General features: G+C 37.9%; 1 protein-coding gene across 3 annotated transcripts in view; it reads left to right on the plus strand.

The window, feature by feature from the left end:
- ADGRB3 (adhesion G protein-coupled receptor B3) overlaps nucleotides 1-18,601 on the plus strand; it is a 461,064-nt gene that overhangs the window by 243,248 nt on the left and 199,215 nt on the right. The window lies entirely within an intron of this gene.

Here is an 18,601-nt window from a genome sequence, read left to right on the forward strand (position 1 = left end):
GGATAACAAACTAGACGAGCATTTTTAGTTTTCAAATTCATTTTTGTGAGGGTGTTAGTTGATTATTAATATCATAGAAAAGTGTTTCTATAGTAAATAATTCTTTTGGCAGTACAATTATAAGATATTGTTGAGCTCAAACTTCACAGAATCATAGAATCATTTAGGTTGGAAAAGACCCTTAAGATCATTGAGTCCAACTGTAAATGTAGCACTGCCAAGTCCACCACTAAACCATGCCCCTAAGCACCACATCTACCCATCTTTTAAATACCTCCAGGGATGGAGACTTAACCACTTCCCTGGGCAGCCTGTTTCAATGCTTGACAGCCCTTTCAGTGAAGACATTTTTCCTAATATCCAACCTAAACCTCCCCTGATGCAGCTTGAGGCCATTTCCTCTTGCCCTATCCCTTGTTACTTTGGAGAAGAGACCAACACCCACCTTGCTATAGTCCTGTTTCATGTAGTTGTAGAGAGCGATAAGGTCTCCCCTGAGCTTCCTTTTCTCCAGATTAAACAACCCCAATTCCTTCAGCCTCCTCTTAAGACGAGTGCTGTAGACCCTTCACCAGCTTCATTGCCCTTCTCTAGACATGCTCCAGCACCTCAATGTCTGTCTTCTAGTGAGGGGCCCAAAACTGAATGCATCATTCAAGGTGCAGCCTCACCAGTGGTGAGTCCAGGGGCACAATCACTTCCTTAGTCCTACTGGCCACACTATTCCTGATACAAGCCAGGAAGATGCTATTGGCCTTCTTGGTGACCTGGGCACACTGCCGTGTAAAGCCATGTAAACATACGCAGACATAATTCTGAGTAATTATGTTTGTGCCTGTGTAATTTCTTTTTTTTTTTTTTTTTTAAATATGGAGACTTGGAGTTCAGTATATGAAACAAAGGTACTACATATATATCTGCAATTCTATTAAGATGGGTTTATATAATGGTAACAGAACTAGCAGTGTCTGTAAGATCAGTTCAAACCATCCCAAAGCATCTATGTACTGGGTTTGCTAAAATCAAGAACAAGGTCTGAAAGTTATGAAGTACATTTTGTGATTTCTGAATCCATAAGTTCACCCATTTAATTTTTTTTTGTTTTGTTTTGCTTTTCCTTGACTTCAGCTCTGAGTTTTAAGACCCTATTTGCTGCTCTGGCTCAAGGCTGAGGTAGAGGTTCATTGATAAGGTTTGTGATATAAACCAAAGGATTGTTCTACTACAGATGAATATAGCCTTTGTCCACCCTGGAAAACTTCAGGAGGAATTCTATAAAAGACTGTTTTCTTTTTTTTTCCCTCCCCCTTTTTTTCCTTTCTCTAAGTCTCCTTTAGACTGGGAAGAAGAACTTTTTCTGGTACAGCTCTGTGGCCTGGGGTGTTTAAATGGTACTGGATGAAAGGAGCGCAAATGACTAAATTGCCATGAAGTGGTGCTAAATCAGATTATATTTTTGTGGTTCTTTGTCTTTTTTTTAATTTTAGCAAACACTCTCCACGTACATGCAGTCATGTAATCAGCCAGAGGCAGCATTCCTCTCTAATTTTTTTAAGAATATGGTTTGGGAAATGGTCTTATAGAAAAGATATTTGATCATATTACATGAATGACTTTTCATATAATCTGTGGTTCTAAGATTATGCTGTTCTTTAATGACTATTATTTTGTGGAATTCTTTTTCTGACTTATAAGGTCTTCCACTTTGAGTACTAATTACATAAGTTAATAGGTAGTAGTGCTAATTATATGCCATTTTTTGAAATACACTGTTATTAAAATCTTATGGCCTCATACTATCTTCCATTATTCAGTAGTCAAGTATCTTGAAAGGAGATAGATTTCAAATAAATCTGTGGGAAAACAGTATAGTAGCTTGTCCTGTCTCTGGTCCTGTGTAGAGCAGCATAGCTAGAATGTGAGCTGATCTCAAAGACAAATACTTGGAAACCCATTCATATTTGTATAAATGGTGCCCTTTGGTGAAACATATTTCCTCTCTATATTGGTACCAAAATCTCATCTCCAATAAAGCAGAGGAATGAGAAGATACTGGCCTGCCCAAGGGGAAGGAACTGTGGGACCGTCATCAGTATGATTGGATCTTCAGGGATTGGCAGTCAGGCAGGCAGCTGCATCTGCACATACAAGAATTCTCCCAGTTCTGAGGGAAGTATTTATCAAGAATACAGTAAGCTTATCCCCTCCTTTCTCATTTTTAGCTCAAGAGGGTACAATCTGTTCATAAAGATTAAAGGGAATGTCTCGTTTTGCCGTTAGGTATCTTAGATTGTTCACTGCAGAAGCATAGAATGAATGTTTTTAATGCTCATTTAGCTTTGAAAATTGCATCACTATCTAGGCAATGAAAAATAATGGTCTCCATTCACAGTCAACAATGCACAAAGAAAAGTTAATTTCTGCAAAATGACTGTCATTTAACTTTACCAAATTGAACTTATACCTGTTTCTTGGATGAACAGTTCCACTACTGGAAAACATGGCTGGTGATTTTATACCGCATCATCTATTTTACATTCCTGGTTGTACTTAGAAATAATTTTCAGAAGTTAAAATTATGGATATCCAAACCTCTCATAAACTGAAATGAGAGACACTGAACATCAATAGGGTAAGACATTCAAATATGGCACTAGTTCATCTACTTAGAAATGGTATTCAACAGCAGAGCTCATAGGATTTTGAAGTGTTTATGTTTATACTGTTTATCATTTTATTTGACAAGGTATTAGGGGGACTTTGCTGAATATATGTGTTTGTTCTTTGAATGTACTTGAAGCATGCATTTAGGAATTTTCTTTTAAACCTTGGAAAATAAGGAGGCAAGGAACTGTGTATGAATTTGGCCATTTTTCCTTCTTGCAGGCATTTGTTAGAATAGTTACTTCTGTTCATAATTTGTTAATCTTTCAATTATCTAACAGCATATTTATTCATGAGCCTTTTAATGGATGGTTTGAGGGAGTCTGTGTAGTGAGTCACATGCGTGTTTTTTATGAATTTTTTTCCTATGGATGTAATTTCTATTGATAGCACCAGCTGCTGGATCAAAGTTTTTACCTGTCACTCAGCATTCTATATGCCCACAACAATCTGCACTGTCACTGGTTTTAGCAATGTTTGAAGTCTCTCTTAGCTATAGCTGGACATGAAATGGGATTTCTCAACCTGCATTTTTTTAAAGTTTTTTTTTAGGTTTTGTTTTAGATTTAGTGCTTCACTGGAATAAAGCCAAACTTTCCATTAAAACAGCTTAAATAAAGTTATGTTACCTCCCAGCTGTGGTGGACAGTTATCATAGGCTGTCTGACAAGCTAATTGCTAAATTGCAAACACATTATTTTGTTTCTTCACAGCATTTGAACCTCTTGGTGGCACAAAACATTGGTTTGGAGGTTTGGACTGAAGGAGAAATGATTCTGTAGCTGGTGGCTGGGGTTTCCTCAGGGATGTAGGAAAAGCAAGGTCAGGTTACTGTTGCAGTGAGGTTTCTTTGTTCTCAGTTTAATCATTTGGGCCCAGGCTAAATTTAATCTATGACAAAAAGAACTAAAAATGAAGGAATCCCTAATATAAAAATTCCATAAACATAACCTAAATACAGTAGCTCATTATTAAAAAGCCCAAGGAATTACTTATTAAAACATACTTGCAGGTTTTGTTTAAGGGCTTCCATTTCCCTCTCCTCCTATCTTGTGTATAATTTCCAATCTTAAATGCCTCTGTTGAATAATAATATTTGCTTATTCGTATTAATATGATTAAATTAGTTGTTTCACTTAACTGATTTTACTTCATATATTGTTTATGCTAAATTGTCATCAGTTCAATTTTTAATGTTTATGTGAATGTTGGTATAAGTTTTGGGAAGAAATTTCTTCTATGTCCAATTAATTTCTTGCTGCAAGCAGTGAAACCAGCATGTTGTCTCACCACATGCACTCTAAGTCTCATTTGCTGAACGATGACATTGAGCACCTTTTGAAAATTCTTCATTACCATTCAAATGTCCCTTTGCAATTAACATAGTGTAACTGTAGAATTCAGATGTTTAAATCATCGAGAATCAACCAAAAGCCACAGTTCATATCAAGAAAGCTCCAGATTATGCTATCCACATCTGTGCTTCTGCAAAAATCCTACTGCTTTGAAATGTTATGAAAAATCTGAGCATCCTTACACTGACCTTTAACTTTGTTCCTCTTTTGTTCAGTTTAGAAATTTTTTTATGAATGTTTGCCACCAGAGTGTAGTTAGTTTGGTTTCCAATAAAGCACCATTTAGATGTTTTGGGTTTAGGGACAGAAAACCCATTTAGTATATCAAAAATATTCTATAAAAGCAATAGCACTGTAAAAACTACACAGAACAGAAAGGGGAAACTAAATAAAGGCGGGGGGGGGAAGCAATTTGCTCTCCAACATCTTGTAAAATATTATTTGTTGGGCAACAATGCTATAATCAGGATATGGCGGGGAAAAAAGATAATATAAAATGGCACTTTTTGATTGTCCAGTTCTCCAGGGAATGATTTGTACTAGGAAAGCCACCTTGACTGTGGATTATAATTTGTACGTGGTCAAATACTATTGAAAGGCAAGAAATATTTTTTTCTGGTTATCTCCTATATCTGACTGTGGAGATAATGACAATTATCCCAAATATGGCATGGCAGTAATAACAAGACTGGACTTGGATGTAAAATACTATGCTGAATGATTTTGCAAGACTGAAAGTATAGATTATTTTCAAACAGAATTTGCAGAAATTTTCAGTAAATTAATAGCTTCTCTGGCATGTAAATTCTGTGTTAGTGCTTTCAGGTACAGGAAATTAGTTGAAGCAATTGTGTTTTGTTGTTGGGCCTCAAAAACTATAGTTCAGCAGAAAAGAAAAATTCTATCCCTCCTTCATATTTCCATATTTCACATTCATAATATTAAATTTAAAAATAATTCACCATGATTTTCTATGAAATAACATGAGCAAACAGTCTGGAGTAAACTCTTCCTTTCCGCTTTATGTCATTGGTATAATTGTGTTTTCTGGAGTATTGCACATTGTAGAATCTAATTTTAACTTTAGCTTCTACCTACAGGCAATATTTCCAGGAAATAAGGGCTAGATAGCCAAAAGAGTATAGTTTCAGTTTGGGAGACTCCTATTCTGAATATATATTTCATAAACATACTGCAATGAATGGCACAAGAAATTAAAGAAATAAGAATAGCAATAAAAACAAAATTTGTATTAGAATAACTGTAGCAGAAAATAGGTTGCAGATAGAATGTAGTGCTAAAGAGATAGCAGTCATATCAGGTGTATATGTTAGTAATGCAAATGTTGCAGAGCCAGGCACGATGATGGCTCCTTTTGATGGCATCTGTCGTGCCTCAGGAAAACCAGAGAAGATATTTTCTTATTCATGGTAGTTTCTACAGTTTAGCTGTCCAAAACCGTAGTTCTCTACTGCCTGTAAAAGCAAAACTGAAGGCACTCTAAGGACATCTGAAGAGTCATTCTGAATCCAAATAGAATTTTTAAGAATTAGAAGCCTACCTGCTGCAGGTATAATACTATGTTATATCTTGCGTTAAATATTTTGACTAGATTCTATTATAAGCTTTGGCACTGAGCTCAGGAATAATGTGCTCACATTTTATGTACTCGGTCACAGGCAAGGGTTAATCCAGTATTCCTAAAATGCAGTTTAAGTTCACTATGTAATATATACAAATTCAGATTAGTTTTTAAAACCCTGAGAAGGCAACCCAAGCAATCCTAATTAAGCATCTCTATCTTTCTCTGTCAGCTGCACTCAAAATTAATGGACATGTAAGGCACCTGAATTCAAACAAGGGAAACAGTCATGGTATAACATTTGACTTAGTTGACTAGTTGACTGTTGGTTTTTATTCCTTTCTCAGCTTCTTGGATTTTTTTATTCCTCCTACAGCAACTTTTATAAACATGAAAAGCCTCTCGTTTGGGGGGAGTGGGAGGGAAGAATCAGGGGATGCTGGAGATGGGATGCACAGAATTGGATAACAAGAGCTGAGCACAAGGTCCACATGCCATAGTGATTCATGTGATTGTGTTATAACAGTTCATAATAACCAAGCTCTGTCATTCTTTATAGGCCCAATTTTCTAGTTAGATTTTTTTTAAAGCATCTCCTCATTGTGCAGTTGTTTTATTGAAATGACCATAATAACTGAGATATTTCTCCTGAGTTATTAAAGTTAATTTAGAATTCAACAATGTGAACAAGTAAATCAAACTCACTATAATTAGTATTACTTACTACTTATATTGGATAGTGTCTACAACTCCCACTGAGGTACTGAGTTTTCGTTGTGCTATGCATGATGTAAACAATCTAAATAAAGCATGAGTGCATTATCCTGACAATTAGATTTCAGAGTGCCCCAGGACAACTTTTTACAATCCCTTAAGCAAATCTTAATCCACTTTATCTCCTCCATGGAGAACATTCAAGATGAATTAGACACGCCTCCAGAAAACAAAGACCTAGTTATGAATTCCTGTGAGGAAGGTTAGAATCATGGCTTGAACATGAAACTGAGGCACAGGAGACCTGTGTTTTGTTCTGTTTCAGATTTTCTGTATGACTCTGCTCAAGCCTGTCGTGAAGGCATTTACCAGGTAGATGTTGCAGCACCTGTTTATCGGATGCTGGGTTCAGGGAGAAGCAAGAGTGGGCTGATCTGTGAGGGAAACCAGAAGACAGCAAGGCATGCACGGTAGCCTTGCTGGCAAAGGCAAAGTCCCATAGCACCCAAACAAGAGGAGCAGAGGAGGTCTGTGATGGTAGCCAGGCCCAACTAATATTCTAGATCACTAGAGACCACAGTGATGAGGCAGATCTGACATCAGGCCAGGAAGTCAAGTCACAGTGTGAGGGTCAGGATCCAGCCAGTGGTGGTATTCAGCTATCAGTTCAGTGGTCTCCAGGTAAGCCCATAGTGAAAGACAGGTCCAGTGCTGCTTCATCTTGACACTAAATCACAAGTCAAGGTTCAGACAATGACAATACATGGCTATGCACAGTCACAGCTGATTCAGCTTAAGTGTAGTTCCTGAGTGAAGGGGCATGGACCCCACTTCACATGGCCCTTTTCCAGTAGTCTGATCTAAGTTACAAAGTTGCATCACATCAGAGCTGATTTTGAGCATGGACAGCTAAAGCTGTAGAGGTGTGTGTGTGATGGGGGTGCACTGGCTTACGACAGCTGGGTCTCTAGGTTGAATACAAAACCCCGAATGAAAGATATCTACTAGAGAAGTAATTGGTGCTGACCAGGAAATGCGAAGCCTATGACCTAATTCTTTCTGTCTCCTGAGTTAGCAGAGTCAAGAATTCAGCAGAGCACTAATTTGAGACATCTGCCAATTATCTGGGATAAATTAAGCAAACCTACCTTTCTTCTGAACCCTTGGCTTCTGTATTGTGCCTGTTGTCAAATGAGTATTCAAATATGGGTTTGCTCCTTCTTTCCTCCTAGATAGCTCAGGTTTTGGTGGTGATGGCCTTGTATCCTAATGTATATTCTCATCCAAGGTGAGGAAGGTATGGTTTATAATTCCTTCACATGGGGATCCCCTCTTCAGAGGGAGACATGATTGCACACAGATCTTCCTAATTCAAGTACTGAAAACATCAGTAGTCTAACAGACAGTGTTAGACCAGAAGTGCTTTCTCTCACTTGGACACGTTTTAAAAAAGAAAACAACTGCAGATGCATTTGGTCAAGGGACCAGTCTGGTCAGTAAACATAGCTATAGGCTTGAGCTTTTTGAGGATCTTAGCTGCTGCTCAGTCTAATTCCTCAACTGTAATGGAGCTGAAGTATAAAGAAAGCACTGAGATGCTCTGATTGGAACACTTCTGGGAAGGCACATGGAGAAATTTGTACATTGTTGTAAAAATGAGGGCCACCTGCAAGCGTTTCCTCCATATCTACTCTTTTGCAGGATATGGCTTTTAATCAGTGTGGTGGGTTGTCCCTGTCTGGACTCCAGGTACCCACCAAAGCCACTCTATCACTCTATCACTATTGGGGACAATATAATGAAAGGCTCATGGGTTGAAATAAGGACAGAGAGAGATCATTCACCAATTACCATCATAAGCAAAACAGACCTAACCTGGGGAAAATTAATTTTATTTATTACCAATCAAATCAGAGTAAGGTAACAAGAAATAAAAGCTAAATCTTAAAACACCTTTCCCCTACCTCTCCCTTCTTCCCAGGCTTAACTTTACTCCCAATTTTCTCTACCTCCTCCCTCTGAGCTGCACAGGGGGACAGGGAATGGGGGTTTCAGTCCATTCATCACATGCTGCCTCTGCCACTCCTTCCTCCTCAAGAGAAGGACTCCTCACAGTCTTCCCCTGCTCCAGCATGGGGTTCCTCCCACAGAAGTCAGTCCTCCACAAAATTCTCCATCTTGGGTTCTTCCCACAGGCTTCAGTTCTTCCCAAACTCCTCCAGCGTGGGTACCCCACAGGATTACAAGTCCTGCCAGCAAACCTGCTCCTGTTTGGGCTCCTGTCCCCATGGGTTCATAGGATGTGCCAGCAGTCTGCTCCAGCGTGGGCTTCCCTGGGGTCACAGCCTCCTTTGGGCATCCACCTGCTCTGGCATGGGGTCCTCCACAGGCTGCTGGTGGATATCTGCTCCACCATCGACCTCCATGGGCTGCAGGGGGACAGCCTGCCTCGCCATGGTCTTCACCGTGGGCTGCAGGCGAATCTCCGCTCTGGCACCTGTAGCACCTCCTCCAACTCCTTCTTCACTGACCTTGCTGTCTGCAGGATTGTTTCTCTCACATAGTCTCACTCCTCTATTCCAGCTGCTGTTGCCACAGGTATTTTTCCTCTTCTTAAATATGTTATCCCAAAGGGACTACCACTATCGCTGATGGGCTCAGCCTTGACCAGTGGCAGGTCCCTCTTGGTGCCAGCTGGCACTGTCTCTATTGGACATGGGGGAAGCTTCTAGCAGCTTCTCACAGAAGCCACCTCTGTAGCTCCCCCGCTACTAAACCTTGCCACATAAACCCAATACAGTCAAGCTCTAATTTTTAGGATTCACTAGCCACTTCCATACTATTGATACTCTGGGATTCTATGTCAGAGTAATTTATGGTTCTCATAGTTTTCATTTGCTCATAGTTGTATCTGAAAGTTCTTCAAGATGCCATTTTGTATGATTAAAAAAGCTGTTCAATAATAAAATATAACAGAGATCTTTTTCTAGTCTGCTACAAAAAGCTGTGATTAGCAATATATATTGATTCACATGCTTTATTGTTTCCTCCGTGTGTGGCTTTTATACATCAAATCTTCTATCTCCATGCCTCAGAATTCACTTCAATACCCTGCATAACCTAGTTCACATCTTTCTAGATTTCTGAGTGATAGGATTTAGTTGTCATTTCCCTAGAGGTAAGATAATGGCGTCTTTCCTTTGCTTCATTTTGCTACTTCTGGGAAGCAATCATTCTACCTCTGCTCTTCATCACCCCAAGAAATGTAATGTTGAGGGAATATTTTTATCAATTCCTTACTACAGATATCCACATCTGTTTGCCCCCTTACTGATGTCTTGTCCTCTGTGAAGTCCTCTCTGACTATCTTTTTAGTAGTTCTTAGTGGATATGTAATCATCAGTAGACCTGATAAATAAACATATAAATGATCTCTCTTTCTCAACTTTTCTTCTTTCTCCCTTCCTCTGATGACAGCTTCATTGTCATTCCCATCTTCTAAGCTCACTAGCTTAACATTACCTTCAGTCTCTCTTTCTTTTTCTCTCATTACCAGCTAGAATGACCGGCACAGACACTTTTTTCCATTCGCCTTAGTGATTGAAAAATGCTTGGTTTCTGCACCTTCCTTGCACAGTCAATCTAAAATAATGTTGCAGGTGGCCTTGCCCCCTCAGTACTGCCATGGTTTTCACCTTCATGTCTGTAACATTAAAACCCATGCACTTAAATGGCAACTCACTCTATCTCCTGCATGAGCCTTCATCTTCTGTCTTGCTTTATGCTGACTCTTTCTTTTCCTTGAGAAGTACTTTATGACAAGGCAAGAGTCTTAGTAGCATGAATGCACGTAACACTAAGATGAATGGAAAAAAATACAGTTCTTTCAGAAACACAGAGTACCTTGGATGTGGCTCTGTGTCTCTTTGGCTGTTAATGTCTTCATCTTCTTCAATATAACACCCAGAAGGTGGAGTTGTCCTCTAGTTAATGAAGTACAGCCGCCTACCGTGTTTTGTTTAAAGTGTTTGTCTGAATAACCATATATTTCAGGAAGTATCCCATTTATCATGAGAACACATTTTCTTCTGACTGCTCATAAAAAAAATAGTTTCCAATTCCACTAGTTCAACTGGGATTTCTTCAAACTTGTAATTCAGATTTGCAAATTTAAAAATAATTTTGTTCTTTACATTCCACATTTGCCAGCTGCAAATAGCCATATTCATCTTACAGTACACATTAATAGTAAGTAAATAGTAACAAAGATTAAAACTTATAAAAATGTAAGATTATTATTTTTCCCCTAGGGGAACATGCAGAAGTACCATCTGGAGCACAGAGGAATTTTATGATTCTATGGCCATTTCTATACACTAACTCTTTCTCAGGGAGTAAACTTTAACAGTTTGCGTAATCTTTTTTATTATTATTATTTAGGAAAGTTTTTATTGTCCATAACAACGATTCTTAATGCTCTAATTACTCTTTGAGCTTTTAAATTTTTATTTTCCATTTTTATTTCCATACATGTAACAAGGAAAGGTTTGGAAAAAGAATTTTAATCTTATGCTTTACCTATTTTAATTTTATCAAGCTAGATTTGTTATCATAACAAATGTGCAATCAGAAACCACTCAAGAGAATGCATACACATATGTGATATTTCATAAGTCTTTGGAATTAGTATATTCCGGAGTTGTTCCTGAAACACAGAATTTGGTACTGAGAAACAAAAGTACACAAAACCAAAAAGAAACACTTGCCTGCTGCTTATGAATTTATTTTCTTTTAAATTGCATAAGGAGCAGAAGAGATCTGAGTCTTTATTAAATGCACCCTGATAGTTGCCTGAAGCCATGCTGCTTTTTAACTCATCCTAAATATTACACTGGTCATATTACTGATATGGTAGCATATTACTGGCATTAGTTACAGGCTTTTGGGAGCATATTCAGACATCATACAGTTATGTGACTGTTCATGTGTTTACTTATTCTTCATATTGTTTAAAGGACTACAGTGGCTTGCAAGCTCAAAATAGAAATGAGTTCACTAACTCGTTAAGGTGATTATCACTGATAAATGTATCATTTTACAACAAAAATGGTAACAGGTACTTCTCTTCCCCATTGCATTGTCTATGGAATACAGAAAGGAAATATTCAGAGACAACTGTTAAGGTAGCTTCTTGATTAACCTAAAGAATTATTATTAACTTTCAAACAGCGAGGCCATTTAAGGCACAGTTTGCTTGACACCAAAGGGAGGATTTATGCAGAACTCACACCTTATTAGTGAAAATATCTATGAAATATCTACTTCTACTTCTGCATACACCAGTAGTGTGTCTTGCTGCCCAAAGCTTGAATAGTCAGAGAGTAGCTGCTCTGGGCTGACGAGCTTCAGGGATGCAAGTGCACAGCGGGCTTCTAGGGACAGCCCTTTCTTTTCTGCCCGTGGGCACGACAAGGTTCTAATTTAAGAAGACATCATTTCTGTGTTGATAGTCGTAAGAAGTCATAGTTCAGTTATAATTTCTTAGGAGTGTTTTTCTGACCATTGTTTGATGTTTGTTCACTGTAGGGAGATTTCATGAGTTTTATTTGCAGAGGAAAAATCACCTGGTTGTTCTTATTACGTTCAATAAGAGGATGTTACTTCACCACAGTCCTTCTGTTACACATAATCTTGTGGGTCATAAGAGGTGGATTTATCTTTGTACTTAGAGAATGATTTTAAAGAAGATCCTTCAGCTTGCTCAGATGCAGAGTTCCATAGCAAATCTGGAGATCCACAAATTTGTCTCCTTGAAAAGGGGGTTTTGCCATACGTGTTTGTTGCAGATCATCTTTAAAATGATGGAGTTTAAGTGGATAGAACAAATCTGTTATGAATATCATCTTCAAGATGTCCATCTGGTTCTTTGATGATGAGCCAGGCAAGGCTTTTCTCCCCATGTGTCCAACATGAGCTAACTTAAATAAGCTTATTTATTCTACAAAAAACCAAAGGTTTTACATTTAGGGTCAACAGAATGATTCTAAAACATATAAATATGATTCTAATTGGGTCTTCTTAACAGAGATGTTTGCAGAAATATTCAGTATTCCAAATTTTAACATAAAAATCCTTTCATATTCTTTATTCTGAACATCTGTGACAGTGACAATTCTATTTATGACTCTTTTACCTGGAAATAAATTTAGCAGTAGTTGTCCCAGAAGGGCAGTTTAATATCCTCTGTCTGAAAAATCTAAACCTGTTGTGTGATAAACTCAAGTTTACTAAATGCTGAATAATATATGTCTAGTATGCTGTCAGTGGACAAGTCAAAATAGGGCAGGAAAAGAGTGAATGATGCTGCTAATCTGCATAGCCATTCTCTGTTGTCTGTGACTGAAATTCGATCAAATTCATAGTTCTACTTTCTTGCTCTGACAAGGAGCATTAAGCAGAAATTGACATATTATGCTAATCCCATAGATTTCTGTATCTGGTTTTCCAATTCAGTCAAGGCGCTGATGCCTTTTAAAACAATTAATTCCAATTCCTTTGTATCTTCTGTGATTGTAAATAAGGGATCAACATAGTTACTGTGCTATAAAGCACAACAAACCCAGAATGTTAACACCTATGAGAAAGGAGAATCAGGACCAGTGTGGTATCCTGTTTTGTACATACATGAATGCTACAGAATTCAGACTCAGATTTTGAGCATCTTTTCTAAAGGTTTTGGTTCAGTCTTTGATAAAGATACAGATCAAGTGTTTAATTTGGCTTGTGCTGTAATTTTAAAATCTAAATCTCTACTGTGAGAGATGAAGTTGTGTTTAGTCCATATGCAGACATCCAGACATTTTTCTGTCATATCTTTCAGTGAATCTGATCTCCTGTTCAAGGGGCTGATTCTGAATTGTCACCAGTTTTTGTTCAACACGGGAGGCTAATGGGTGGATAGTGAAGAGAAAGGGAAGATGATTCATGCTTCTTTTTTGGTTGCTTTATCTTTTATTATTTAGCAACCCAGATCAGCCAGAGAGCTACTGGAAGTTGCACTATACAGCTTGTAACTCATTCAGGATTATAGGGATCATAGCAATACATTTCAACTTTTCTGTTCTAGGCCATGATCTACAAGAGTTAGCATACAAGAACTGCACAATTTTTATTTCACTCAAATTTTTCTTGACACATTAACTAACCACTTTTCTGCTGCTCTACATAAACTGCTTAAATATCGTTCACATATTACTGTGTGTAGTCAGCTTATTTGGCTAGCCATAGAAAATTCTCCATTCTTATGAGTTTGGAGTTAATAAATTCCTAAGAGACTTTGTTTTACTCAGTAAGTGAGAACAGTTAGTAGTTGCCAATTCTAAAATTTTCAGTAGAGCGATATTGAACAGTTTGTCTGCAACTGCAGCATGAAAATTAAATAAAGGTAAATGGAGATGTACTTCTAAAGGATATTAAAGTGAATCCATTAGGGGTCAAAGCAATTGCTAAATTGATTAGACTAGACTACTAAAATAAATTTTTCCAAATCAATAATTATTATGGAGTCAACAAATATGTATGCGTTCTTATGCTTCTTTCTTTCTATGACAAGATTATCCCCCTAGTTGACTAAGGGAAGCCTGTCAATGTGATCTTTTTGGATTTCAGTAAAGCTTTCGATACTGTCTCTCACAGTGTCCTCCTGGACAAAACGTCCAGCACACAGCTGCATAAACACATACCACAATGGGTGAGCAATTTGCTGGTGGGTTGGGCTCAAAGGGCCATAGTAAATGGGGTTACATCAGGCTGGCGGTCAGGCATTAGCAGGGTTTTACAGGGATCCATCTTAGGGCCAGTGCTTTTTAGTGTCTTCATAAATGACTTGGATGCAGGACTGGAAGGAATACCAATTAAGTTTGCTGATGACACAAAATTGGGAGGAGCTGTCGGCACTCTTGAGGGCAGAGAGGACCTGCAGAGGGATATGGACAGACTGGAGAGCTGGGCAATCACCAGCTGTATGAATTTTAACAAGAGCAAGCGCCAGATTTTGCACCTGTGGCACAGCAACCCTGGGTGTACATACAGAGTGGGGAATGAGAGGCTTGAGAGCAGCTCTGCAGAGAGGGACATGGGGGTTCTGATTGATGGCGAGTTGAACATGAGCCAAGAGTGTGCCCTGGCAGCCAAGAGGGCCAACCGTGCTCTGGGGTGCATCAAGCCCTGCGTTGCAGCTGGTCGAGGGAGATGATTGTCCCGCTATACTCTGCGCTGGTGTGGCCTCACCTCGAGTGCTGTGTGCGGTTGTGGGTGCCACAGTACATTAAGGATACAAAGCTACTACGGAGTGTCCAGAGGAGGGCCATGAAGTTGGTGAAGCATTTAGAGGGGAAGCTGTATGAGGAGAAGCTAAAGTCACTTGGTTTGTTCAGCCTGGGGAAGACTGAGGGGAGACCTCATCACAGTCTACAGTTCCTCACAAGGGGAGGAGGTGGGGCAGGCGCTGATCTTTTCTCTCTGGTGACCAATGATAGGACCCTGGGGAATGGCAGGAAGATGTGCCAGGGGAGGTTTAGGCTGGGTATTAGGAAAAGGTTCTTGCACTGGAACAGGCTGCTAAGGAGGCAGTCACAGCTCCAAGCCTGGCGATATTCAAGAAGCACTTGGACAGCGCCCTCAGACACACAGTGTGAATTCTGGGGTTGTCCTGTGCAGGGACAGGAGTTGGACTTGATGATCCCTGTGGGTCCATTCCAACTCAGGACATTCTATGATTCTATGTGTAATTGAACCACTGCCTTGGAATTTATACCAATGTGCATCGAAAGAATGCTCAAAGAATTCTAAAAAGAAAGGTTTTTTCCCTGTGTTCCAGCTTATAGCTAGGTGTGTTTTTCTTCCAACTAGGGCATATAAATTTCATCTGCAAGATTCGTAAGTATGATGGTGCCATTTTTTTAAGAAATAAAGATTATATTCTACTTCCTGCAATCTTCAAATGTTGAATACAGTCAAGTACCATCGAAGAGATTCCTTTTTCTACTTTTGGTTTTTTTTGCCTTTGTCAATCATATTAAAATTGTAGTTGAAGGTATATAGGAGCCACAACAAGAGAGGCTGTCCAGAGAATGGAAGAAAGCAATGTATTCTGCATATCTGTACACCCAAACCTTCGGTCTCTAAGTTTTTTCCTGCCAAAGCCTTCTGGGTGGCTTTTTCATTTCTACTTCTACCTTTTTGTTTGTTTGTTTGTTTTTTTGAATGATGCCTGGAATATTATAGGAATTGCCATAATACAAATAAATTAAAATGAGAATTTTCCATATTGGAAAAGCTTTGATTGTGTCTACAGCAGAGTATGTGCAAACTGTAAGAATGACCTGAGGAGTGACCAGGCTGGTTACTTGTCAGTACTATGCCTACAGCATACAGAGTCCAAGAAGATGTAGTCAGATTAGAACAGAAGGATGAGAGAATAAGACATGCTGTATATGGTCTATATGGGAAGTTTTATAGTTTCAAGGTCCTTAATTTAAAATGACACATGAAGATTTTCCGCAACTTCTGCTTAGATAATTTTCATTTTAGTTTTTCTTTTTCTTCTCTTTTTTCATAATTTTTTCCACTCTACAATCTCATTCTTATTAAAATTCTCATTGACTCTTTTTCCAGTATTATACAACTTCTATGTGTGTATAAACAAGAAAAAGTACTTCTGCCACAGTGCCTGTAAATCTGTAAATGTCCTCATCGGCTAGTGTTCTATCTCACAAATTCAGGACAATGTTTTGGTATGGTAATTTTTTTTTAAAAAGGCAACTTTGTCTTTTTCCACATTAGAAGCCAAAATGCTTGTGTGGCAATTATAAAACCAAATCTTTTGGGTTCCAGTATTTGAAGCATCATTTTCTAACACAAACCTAACCTAAAAAGAATAGAATAAAGTAAAAAAGTGAATTACTTATCATTCTTTCTTATTATCTATGTATAACAATTATATAAGAAACTGGTACTTGAGTTTCTGATATATGAATGACCCCCACCTTAATTATACACTTTCTCCTCCAAAAGGCCTGTTGATCTTCACGTTCACAATAAAGTAATTAATTATTTCATGCTGCAGATTAAAATTGAGTTAGAGAGCAGCAAAGCCACATTTCACAATGGAAGTACAGCTGGACATGCTCCAAGGTCTCATAGAAAGAAGTTGTAGACTAATATTTAATAAGAATATTGGCTTTTTAAAAAAATAAAATACAGTTCACAGTGACACTGAAGAGGTAGGAACTGTCTCATGTATCCACCTGGCAATGTTGACGGACTGAATTAGTTGCCTCCAGTAATATTCCATTAAATTATCTTATATCTTTAAATGCCAATGCCATGTTGGAAATTAGTAGGCACATCCTCTTGGAATAATGCAGCAAAGTGGCTAAAGAATGACCTAATAATCTGTGTGGATCTGCAAGAGGCAGATTTTGCAGGATGTGGAGCAAGAATTTTGATAAATCTCTTTCAATTATTGGTTATGTGTATTGTGTACTCTCTCTGTCTATGCAGACATCCAAAATCTCCAGATGTTAAGGTTGCATCTTCTGTGAAATTATATTATGTTTATTGCATATAAGCCATAAGCCAAATGCTTAGACTTCAAGTTTAGGTTTTGTGCTATTCAATGCCTAAACCTTAACAAGTATTTTGGAATCTCTGGTTCTAAGTAGTGCTTAGGTACTATGACGAATGGTCCTATTTAAAATACAGAGGTAGACAGAGTCTGGAGAGGTACTATCCTAGGCCCTCACCATTTATCCAGTCCTAAAGTGGTTTTCTGTTTTGCAGAGTGAATTCCATTTAATAATATTGATTTCCTATTTCAATAAAGGGAACTGTCATCTAAAAGGTGGATGAAATATTAAGGCTCTACTAGCTAATTAGATAGATAGATAGATAGATAGATAGATAGATAGATAGATAGATAGACAGACAGATAGAGATAGATAGATAGATAGATAGATAGATAGATAGATAGATAGATAGACAGATAGATAGATAGATAGATACACAGATAAATACTGTGCAAATAAAAAAAATATTGTCTTATACAGGCTGTATTTAATTTTGAAAGCTAAATAACTGTAAGTTAGTTTTATTTATGTGTAAAACAAAATCAAATTATTTTTAGATTTTAAGAACCATGGAAAAAATCAATTTTTCTAATGTTAGCATATTCTGTATAACCATTGATTGCTGTGAAAACAGGCAATCTGTTTAATGCCCCAGTAATTCTGAAACACCTGAACTCTTCTTCCTCCACACACCACCTGAAAATTCACAATACTAAGCACCCCTTAAGGGCTGGAAATGTATTGCCAATTTCAGCCTGGAGGGGATTGTAACTAGCATTGTAAAGCCCTGATGATAATTTTTTAATGGAAAGCCTGAAATAACCTCAAGTACCACCTCACTAATGAGATTCTATAATACATAACCAGTCTAATTTGAAACTGAGAGTCAGTTATCAAGGAATACATTTGTAGAGTTAATATTGTTAACCTCTTAATTTTCCTCTACTCTTGGATTTGAATTACAGTTTCCTTTCAAATAAAATCCACTGATGAGACACCTAATGGTTTTCTGCTTTAATTTTGCTGTTCTGATTGCTTTTACAGCTGTCCCCCATAGTCTTTATGTTTAACCCCCTTGCAGAGTTCTTGCAGTGAAATTGTTACAGAGATCAAAGTATAGTCCTGATGTCCGAACTCTTCCAACTACGTTAGCCTCTTCATAAATTGATTAGGAAGACCATTACAGGGGAAATCGCTATCAGCATGGCTTACATTAAGAATAGAGCTAGTGCTCCAAATGTGTTGTTTGTCATCTCTCTGAGTGTACGTAAACACTTGCAGCCCTGTCAGTTCCTTAAAACTAGTAAGGGTCTTACTAAGCACTGACAGTGTTGCCATGGAGTCATACTTCGATTTCACAGCAAAGCTGAAACTGATTTCCAGATAATAGCCAAGTTAGAAAACAGAGAGAAAATGAGAATGAGTAAACAAAATTCCAAACTGTCTACTATTAGATTTGATACCTATTTTTTCTGTCTTTCTATATCTGTTACAGATATAATAGTGATGTCGTTTGGGGGTTTGGGGCTTTTTTAGAAGGAAAAAATATAATTAAGAATTCAGAATGGGGATTATTCTTTCAAGGAAAAGAAATCAAGTGCTATACTGCATTATTCTCATTTGTGTGGAAACAATGAGGCCTTTTAATATGTGAATCT

This window comes from Phalacrocorax aristotelis, chromosome 3 (genome assembly GCF_949628215.1).
Source record: "Phalacrocorax aristotelis chromosome 3, bGulAri2.1, whole genome shotgun sequence".
Classification (NCBI taxonomy): domain Eukaryota; kingdom Metazoa; phylum Chordata; class Aves; order Suliformes; family Phalacrocoracidae; genus Phalacrocorax; species Phalacrocorax aristotelis.